The 9440-nt window shown below is 39.0% G+C and overlaps 1 long non-coding RNA gene across 1 annotated transcript; it reads left to right on the forward strand.

The window, feature by feature from the left end:
- Nucleotides 1–3999: 3999 nt before the first annotated feature.
- LOC138159791 (uncharacterized) lies at nt 4000–9118 on the forward strand. Its single transcript, XR_011167979.1, has 4 exons — nt 4000–4182; nt 4541–4615; nt 5490–5603; nt 8040–9118. It is a non-coding gene; the product is annotated as an uncharacterized lncRNA (long non-coding RNA).
- The last annotated feature ends 322 nt before the right edge of the window (nt 9119–9440 follow it).

Here is a 9440-nt window from a genome sequence, read left to right on the forward strand (position 1 = left end):
ATCCACCGATCACCTCCTGAAAAAGATCCCAAAAAGAAAACTCCTAGGAATATTATAGCTAGGTTCCAGAATTTCCAGATCAAGGAGAGAATACTACAAGCAACTAGGAAGAAACAATTTGAATATTGTGGAAACACAATCAGGATAACCCAGGATCTGGCAGCTTCTACACTGAAGGATCGAAGGGCTTGGAATAGGATATTCTGGAGGGCAGAGGAGCTGGGATTAAAACAAAGAATCACCTACCCAGCAAAACTGAGTATCATCTTTCAGGGAAAAATATAGTCATTTGGTGGAATAGAGGACTTTCAAGCATTCTTAATGAAAAAAACAGACTTGAATAGAAAAGTTGATATACAGATACAAGAAGCAAGAGAAGCTTGAGAAGGTAAATGGGGAAAAGAAATCATAAGCTACTGATCAAAGTTGAACTATTAACATTCCTACATGGAAAAACAATAATTGCAATTGATAAAACTTTTCTCAGTATGAAAATAGTTGAAGGGAATATATATATATATATATATATACATACATACATATATATATACATACATATATATGTGTGTGTCTATATTGGAGGATATACGGGCATATGAATACATGTGTGAATGTGTGCATATATGCTTACAGGTATACATAGATACAGGGCACAGGACCAATTTAATAGGAAGAGATGATACTTAAAAGGGGAAATTAAATGGTGAGAGAGGAATATAATGAGAGGAGATGGAGAGAGACAGAATGGGGTAAACTATCTCATAAAGAAGAGGCAAGGGAAAAGGGTTACAATGGAGGGGAAGAATAGGGAGGCAAAAGGGAATGGGTCAACCTTATTCTCACTGAATTTGGCTTGGGGAGGGAGTGAAATACACACTAAATAGGGTATCTCACCCTACAGGAGAGTAGGGGGAAGGGAATGAGAAGGGGGATGATGGAAGGGAGGGCAGGCTGGGGGGGAGGGAAATTGGAAGCACTCACTTTTGAAAAGGGAAGGGATTGAAGTAGAGAATAGAACAAGTGGGAGGTGGGATAGGAGGGAGGGAAATATAGTCAATCTTTTACAATATATCTACTATGTTAATGTTTTGCATTAGCTACACATGTACAATCTATACTGAACTGCTTATCTTCCAAGTAAGGATGGATGACAAGGGAGGAAGGGAATGAATCTGGAATTCAAAGTTTTAAAATCAAATGTTTAAAATTATATATACATATATACTATTATTATTACTATCTTACATGTAGTTGGGAAAGAAGATATACAGGTACTAGGGCATAGAGATCCATTATGCCTTACTGGAAAAGTTGAAGGGGGTATGGGAGAAGATATGGGAGAGAGCAGATTGGAGGAGAATATACCCTGTGGGACTGCTATTCTGGGGTAGTGGGTAGGGGAAAAACAGGGAGAAAATTTGTAACTCGAAATCTGGGAGAAATTAATTATGTAAATCAGAACTTAATAAAGCATTTGAAAAATGAAAAAAAAAAGAATGACCATGCCCTCTCTACATCCATTTTTTACCATTCCCTAAATTGGTTTCAATTAAATCTAAGTATTTTGTCCCTTTTGCACAAACCCTGATATCCTTGACCCCAATGTCATCCTACCATTACTATCACCTTTACAACTCACTAAGACACATGTCACATATATTCTTATCTTCCACTATACCCAGGAAGCTTTCATTTATTACAATCATTTGCCAAATGTCTTCCAGTACCATAGCCCCACCCATATTTTTTCAAGTCTTTAGCCTGCACACCTACATTTACTTTCTCCTTTATCTTTCCCCCCTTACAAATCCCTCCCAAAAAGGAAGAAATGTAATTACCTGGAAACTTGACTTCTTTAGTTGACAAGCTCAGACCTTCTTATACTGCTAGTACTTGAGTATCATTCTACTCTCTCTCATCCTCAAATTACAACCACTGCTCACCATGGGAAATAGCAAAGATGGATTAAAAATTTCATAGGATTTGGAGCCACAAGGTACCTTAGAGGTCATGCAGTCCAAATTTCTCATTCTGTAGGTGAGAAAAATATATCCAAGAGAGCTTTGCCCAAAGTCAATCAAGTTAGTAAGGGGAAGGCATTATTATCTGAACCCAGGCCCCTCAAGGCACCAAGCCCAGAGAAACTACATTCTTCATCCCTAAAGGGACTGGCAGATATGGTCACTCAACTTGTCAGTGATGGTCACAAGACCAAAGAAAATGGAAGAGACATCACAGGAGTAGAGAAGGGTTTATAGTGTTCCAATTTTCAAAAAATAAAAAAGGATGGAGTCTGCAAAAGAAACACTCATGAACTTGACTTCTATTTCTGGAAGAATTTTGGAGTATATTATAAAGCATGTGAACCATGATAATGAGGCATTTTCCACTGTCATGGAAATGATCAGAAAACAGAACCAAATGGAAAAGGGATAACAGCACACTGATTACATGTATCCCCTGAGCACTGGACAGCCTCCAGAATGAGATCTATCACCAAACAATCTCAATCTAAGTATTCAAAGCAGAAAAACTAAGAAGATAAAGAATGTCTATTGTCCAGGGCATGACACAATTTTGGATGATCAAAGCACAGGGCTGGTCCATCAGTACATGTTTCTAGTATGGACATAGTGCATGAACAATGAACTAGGCTTGGAATTGAATGAGAAGAGAGAACAGGCTGCATACCTTTCAATTCACTGAGCCTTGCTTTTAAAGGTCCTTCCTGGGATGATAAATGGATACAAATATTGGCAAGCCACAATTTGTGAAGAATTTAATTTGAGGGGAATCCAGAGAGGCAAAGGAAAGTCCCATAGCCATAGATAAGAGGATTTGGATCAAGTTGAACATCTGTACCCAAATTAAAGTCACCAATGACTTCATGTCTACTTGGGGGAGAATTTTCTTCATTAGCCTGTTTAGCTCCACAAGTTGTTCATGAATGACTTGGAGAAAATAGGTGGCATGCTTATCCTATGTGCGGATGACACAAAGCCAAGAGGAAGCTCTAACAGCCTGTGTCCAAAAATATCTCAGTGAGATAACTGTTATTGTTTGTCCTATATTTTCAAAGGGGACCGATGACATCATGAGGTGATGTTTTGACTTGCCCATGAATTAGATGTAATTGAGGCAGAGTTGGACAAACTTGTCAGCCTCACCCTCTCTTCCAGAGTCATTGAAGGTCAGTGGCAAAACAAAGTCAAGACAATGGGAAATGACCCAGGATATAGTGGATGACCTTGGAATCCCTGGTGTCTGACCAAGCTCTAAGGGCTCCCCAGCACCCACCTCAGCTGTCTTCATGGCCACTGGAATAAAACATTCTCATCTACCCATTCTGCTGGTAGAAGTCTTCATATATTTGGGATAGACTCACTGACAGGTTTGAGACATGTGGGTTACCTTCAATCCAAGACAGTTTTACCAAGATATGGCCATTGCACATGCTACAGCTTCTTGGAGCAATAGGTTACAGCTGAGTGGCAGGTGGATGGCCAGCTCTGAAAAGGGCTTGACAAGCCCTCACACCAGAGGTGCTCCCTCAGTACCCCCCCTCACATCCCCAACAAGATAATATAATAGGTCAAAATTACTCAAATAAATTTAATAAGAACTAATGCAAAGTTCTAGATCTAAGTAAAATAAATCAACTCCAAAAATGAAGGACGGTGGCACAATGGACAGAGCACCAGCCCTAGCGTCAGGAGGACCTGAGTTCAAACCTGGCCTAAGACACTTAGTAATTATGTCACCCTGGGCAAATCACTTAACTCTGTTTGCCTCTGTTTCCTCAACTGTAAAATGAGCTGGAGAAAGAAATGGCAAACCACTCCAGTATCTTTGCTAAGAAAACTCCAAATGGGGACAGGAGTAGGACTGAAAAATGCTTGAATAACAACTCAAGCGGGAAATATGTGAGGAATTCTACAGTAATGGAGGGGGGTGGAGCATGTCTAGAGTGGGTGAAAGTCTGCTTCTGTGATCATTGCTTCTAGAGTGTGTTTAGACAACTTTAGATATTGTAGGTTTAGGGACTAAGGGGACATGATATGCTCCAAAGCAGTGCTCCTCACTTTATTGGGGGGAGGGGGTTGGAGATTTCCCAAATTGCTGATTATTGTCTTGTCAGGATTTAACTAGAAGCCTTTTCCTTCAGCATTAACTTGGGCGGCTGTAAGTAGTCTGTTTTCCCTTTTAAAGTAAGTGAATCCCTGTCTGGTTTGGATGAGTAGAGGCCGCCACCAATCACATTTCACTGCAGCACTCGGCATTGCCTTGGCCACGATTTATCACTTGTGCCAGCTGTACCCCAGAGGTGACAGAAATACAACATGCTAAACCACAGCTTTGCAGCTGAGTCCATTTTGATAAAGGCAGCAGTAAGAAATGAACTTGGAAAGGGAAGTAAAACTTGTAACTAACAGAAAAATAGCTTTTTATTTTGGGGGCCGTAGGGTCCTTTCCCTAAAAATGTCATTAAATTTTATTCAGTTCTGAAAAGGCCACTTTTCTGCTTGTTCGTTTTTTCCAGTGGAGGATATTATTTCTCTTTGAAAGCTGATGGAGGAACTTCCATGCCTCAACCAAACTTTTTATGATTATCCCGGTAAGTATATCAAAATATTCTTTCTATCATGGGTATGAAGCGTTTTCTCCTTTATTTTTTGGGGGGGAAATCATAGCATATTGTTAATTTCTTCCTAATGATCCTTTTTATAACTGATTCATCCATACTGGGCAGCCTGTATAGATTAAAACAGTTTGTTGTTGTTCAGTCACATCCAACTCAGTGACCCAATGTAGGGATTTCTTGGCAAAGATACTGGAGTGGTTTGCCATTTCCTTCTCCAGCTCATTTTACAGATGAGGAAACTGAGGTAAACAGGGTAAAGTGACTTGCCCAGGGTCATACAGTTGTTAAGTTCTGAGGTCAGATTTGAACTCAGGAAGATGATTCTTCCTGACTCCCGACCCAGTGCTCTATCCACTATACCAACTACCTGCCAAAACAAACAAAAACACCCAACCACAGACTTCCAAATTAACTTTATGGAAAGGGAATTATTTTATTGGAGAAGCCAAATCAAAGTAGATTTAGCATCTCCACAAGCGGGAGTAAGGCATCTGTAAGGATTTCCTCAATGATAGAAAATGAGTTTCTTTTATTTGTTTTTATTAATTTATTTATTTTTAGTTTTCAACATTTACTTCCATAAGATTTTACATTTTCTCCACCTCCCTTCCCTCTCCTTTCTCAAGATGGCATACAATCCAATATAGGCTCTACATAGATATTCCTATTAAACACATTTTCAACATAAGTCATGCTATATAGAAGAATTAAAACAAATGGGAGAGACCATGAAAAAGACAACAGAACAAAAAGAAAATAGCCTGCTTCAATCTGCATTCAGACTCCAAAGTTCTCTCTCTGGATGTGTATGGCATTTTCCATCATGAGTCCTTTGGAATTGTTTTAGGTCCTTGCATTCCTGAGAAGGGCTAAGTCTGTCAAAATCAATCATCACACACTATGGCTGTTACCGTGTACAATGCTCTTCTGGTTCTGCTCGCTTCACTCAGCATCGGTTCATGTAAGTCTTTCCAGGTTTTTCTGAAGTCTGCCTGTTCATCATTTCTTATAACACAATAATATTCCATTGTATTCACATACCACAACTTTTTCAGCCAATTCCCAACTGATGGACATGCCCTCAATTTCTAGTTCTTGGCCACCACAAAAAGAGCTCCTGTAAATATTTTTGTATATGTGTGTCCTTTTCTCATTTTTATGATTTCTTTGGGATACAACCCTAGAAGCTGTATTGCTGGGTAAAAGGGTATGTACATTTTTATAGTCCTTTGGGCATAGTTCTAAATTGCTCTCCAGAATGGTTGGATCAACTCACAGCTTCACCAACAATGAATTAGTGCTCCAATTTTCCCACATCTTCTCCAACATTTATCATTTTCCTCTTTTGTCATGTTATCCAACCTGATAGGTATGATGTGGCACCTCAGCATTGTTTTGCTTTACAGCTCTCTAATCAATAGGGATTTAGAGGATTTTTTCATATGACTATAGACAGCTTTAATTGCTTCCTCTGAAAACTGCCTTTTCATATCCTTTGACCATTTATCAATTGGAGAATGACTTGTATTCTTATAAATTTGATTCCGTTCTCTATATATTTTAGAAATGAAGCCTTTGTCACAGACACTAGTTGTAAAAATTCTTTCCCAGTTTTATGCTTCCTCTTTTTTTTTTTTTTTTTGGCCTTTTGGAGAGGGAAGGCAGGGCAATTGGGGTTAAGTGACTTGCCCAAGGTCACACAGCTAGCAAGTGTTAAATGTCTGAGGTCGCATTTGAACTCAGGTCCTCCTGATTCCAGGGCTGATACTCTATTCACTGTGCCACCTAGCCGTCCCTCTGTTTCCTTCCTAATCTTGGTTGCATTGGCTTTGTTTGTATAAAACCTTTTCAATTTAATGTAACCAAAATTACCTATTTTGTATTTCATAATGTCCTCTATCTTTTGTTTGGTCACAAATTCCTCCATTCTGACAGATAGGACTATTCCTTCCTCCCCTAATTTGTTTATAGTATCAGCCTTTATATCTAAATTATATGCCCATTGGGACTTTATTTTGATGTAAGGTGTCAGACATTCATCTATGCCCAGTTTCTGCCATACTATTTTCCAGGTTTCCCAGCAGTTTTTGCCAAATAGTAAGTTCTTATCCTAAAGCTGGGGTCTTTGGGCTTATCAAACAGTAGATTGTTATAATCATTGATTACTGTGTCTTGTGTACCCAGCTTTTTCCACTGCTGTACCCCTCTATTTCTTAGCCAGTATCAAGTAATTTTGATGACTGCTGCTTTATAATACAATTTAAGATCTGGTTTTGGCTAAGCCACCTTCCTTAACATTTCTTTTCATTAATTCCCTTGATATTCTAGACCTTTTGTTCTTCCAGATGAGAAAATGGGTTTCTTAACAGAGATAGCTTCATAAGTTTAGAGCTAGAAGAGTCCTTGGGAGTTATCATCTCCAACTGCCTCATTTGAGGAAGTTTAAATCCAGGGAAACTGATTGTCTCTCAGGTAGCAAATAGCAAAAGTAGGAGATAAACTCAGGTCCTCTGACTCCAAATGAAGCCTTATTTCTACTGCCGCATGGGCCCATGAAGGTTGGAAGCAGCATAAATCAAGGGAAACTAGGGCAGGTGATCCCCATTATAATTATGTAAACATCCCTAGGTACCTCTATTTCTCTCCAGAGAAGTTACATAGATTTTTTTTTCAAAAATCTGGAAACAAATTTTCTTTTAATTCATTCTAACTTTTTAGAAATAAACATAACCTTCATTTCTATAGCTCATTAAAATTTACAAAGCCCTGTCCTAATAACTATCTTTTAAGTTAGTGCCAGTATTATCCCCATTTTACAGATAAGGAAACTTCAGCTCAGAGAATTTATGTGATTCACCAATGGTCACACAGTAATTTCAAAAAAAGATTCTAATCCAAATCCCCTGACCCTCCTGACTATAACACTCTTGATATACAGTACACCATACCTAGAATACCTTTAGAATGAGAAGGGAGAGAAAACAGGAATAATTAACACTAAGAACTCCAAAAAAGATTGAAATAATTGGATGAGATAATGTGCTCTCATTTTTTCTTCCATATTTTATTCTTCCTTCTTTGCTTTCTATTTTTCCTTCCCTTAAATCCTTTTTTTTCCACATCTTTTCTTTTTTACTTCCTTTTCCCTTTTTATTTCTTTCTTCCCTTCCTTTATTTACTTTTCTTCCTCCCTCTTCTTCCTTTCTTCCTTCCTTTTTTTTCCTTCTCTGCTTCCTTCCATCTTTCTTCTTTCCCTTTCTTCTATTTCTTTTTTCATTCTCTCTTTTCTCTCAATTTTTCATCCTTTCCTGCCTCCCTCCTATTTTCTCTTCTTTTTCTTTATCTCCTTCTTAAAGCACACAGAAGTGCATAACTTCATTTTCTTTTTTTTCTCCAGACCTCACACTGCAGTTTCATGCCCAGTAGAGCTGAGCCAAGCTGTGAAGTGGACCACAGTAAGACATGGGATTCCATACTGGTTCTCTCTGAAGACAGCCCCAAGCACAAGCTCCTGAGTCCAGTTCTTGGCAAACACAGAGGAGTTTGGTCATGCAGAGTGAACATGTCACAATGGCCAACCCTGCTGTTTTTCATTGTATGTACCTTATACACCATCTTTAGCATGGATCACAGTGCTCCTACAGAGTGACAGATGAAAAATGATATAGGTGAAGGCCAAAAGCTATCTGCTAATCAACCTCAGTTATTTCAGACCAAGGAAATCCAAGGTGTCTCAGTTATGATTCAGAAAGGAGGCTTAGTCATAAGGGGATGGCAATCATAAAGTTCAAAGAGCTGTGCATCCACAAGATCTAGCATTTTTAATTGTTCTGACCTCTGTGCACTTTAATAATGTAACAAATTTTCTATTTCCTACCTATTTCTAAATGCATACTTTATGAATTCCAAAGTTCCTGATCCCACAGGATGAGCCAGGTTTCTAGAGCTAAACTGGCTATATCTGCCCCAGGGTTTTAGGGAGTATTCTGGAGAGATTTGGGCTATTTTTTCTAATACCTAGAGCTCAAGTCCCTATTTTGGTTTGCTTTCTCCTCAAAGTTAACAGCTAGTGATTAGCATTCCAATTGCATTTAAGCTCTTAAGACTAATTAGCTTTTACCAAAGGTTTTGACTCAGAAGATAACAAAAACAGAAGTTAGTATTTACAGACTAATAAACATTTATTTAGCACCTACTAGATACTAAGTACTTCAGCTCTGGGAGGGAAAATGCAAACAAGAAAGACAGTCCCTGCCCTCACGGTGCTTACAATCTAATGGGGGGGAAAGGAACAAAAAAGAAAGTTGAAAAGTGTGTGGGAAAGGGGGATGTGAATGGGGGTGGATGGCAAAGAAATCCAAAATAAGCGCTGATGGGTGGGAAATGAGATGAGCTAGGAGAAGTCTGTCTTGTTCCCTCTCCCTCCAATTGGTTCTACCCTCTAATTAGAGAGTCACATGTTACAGATGAGGTTTGAGTGACGAGGCAGATTGGCTCCTGCAAGATGATGAGAGTTCAGGGAGACCAATAGAGATGACAGAGAAGTTAGCAATGAGCACTGCTGGGTGGGTGATGAGGAGGGGTCTGCCTTGTTAAATTAAATATATCCCCCATCTTAACCCTGATACTAGAGGTGCATTCTCCCATACATCCATCATCTTGGTCCCTGGGGAGTGCAGATTCAAATTTAAAGCAGTTTCTACATAACTCTGGGCAGCTAAGTGCCATAGTGGATAGCTTGGAGTTAGAAAGACTCATCTTCACTAGTTGAAATCTTCAGACATTTACTAGCTGTGTG

This window comes from Petaurus breviceps, unplaced genomic scaffold (genome assembly GCF_028583685.1).
Source record: "Petaurus breviceps papuanus isolate PSGF00001 unplaced genomic scaffold, PetGlider_PUasm1.0 178, whole genome shotgun sequence".
Classification (NCBI taxonomy): domain Eukaryota; kingdom Metazoa; phylum Chordata; class Mammalia; order Diprotodontia; family Petauridae; genus Petaurus; species Petaurus breviceps.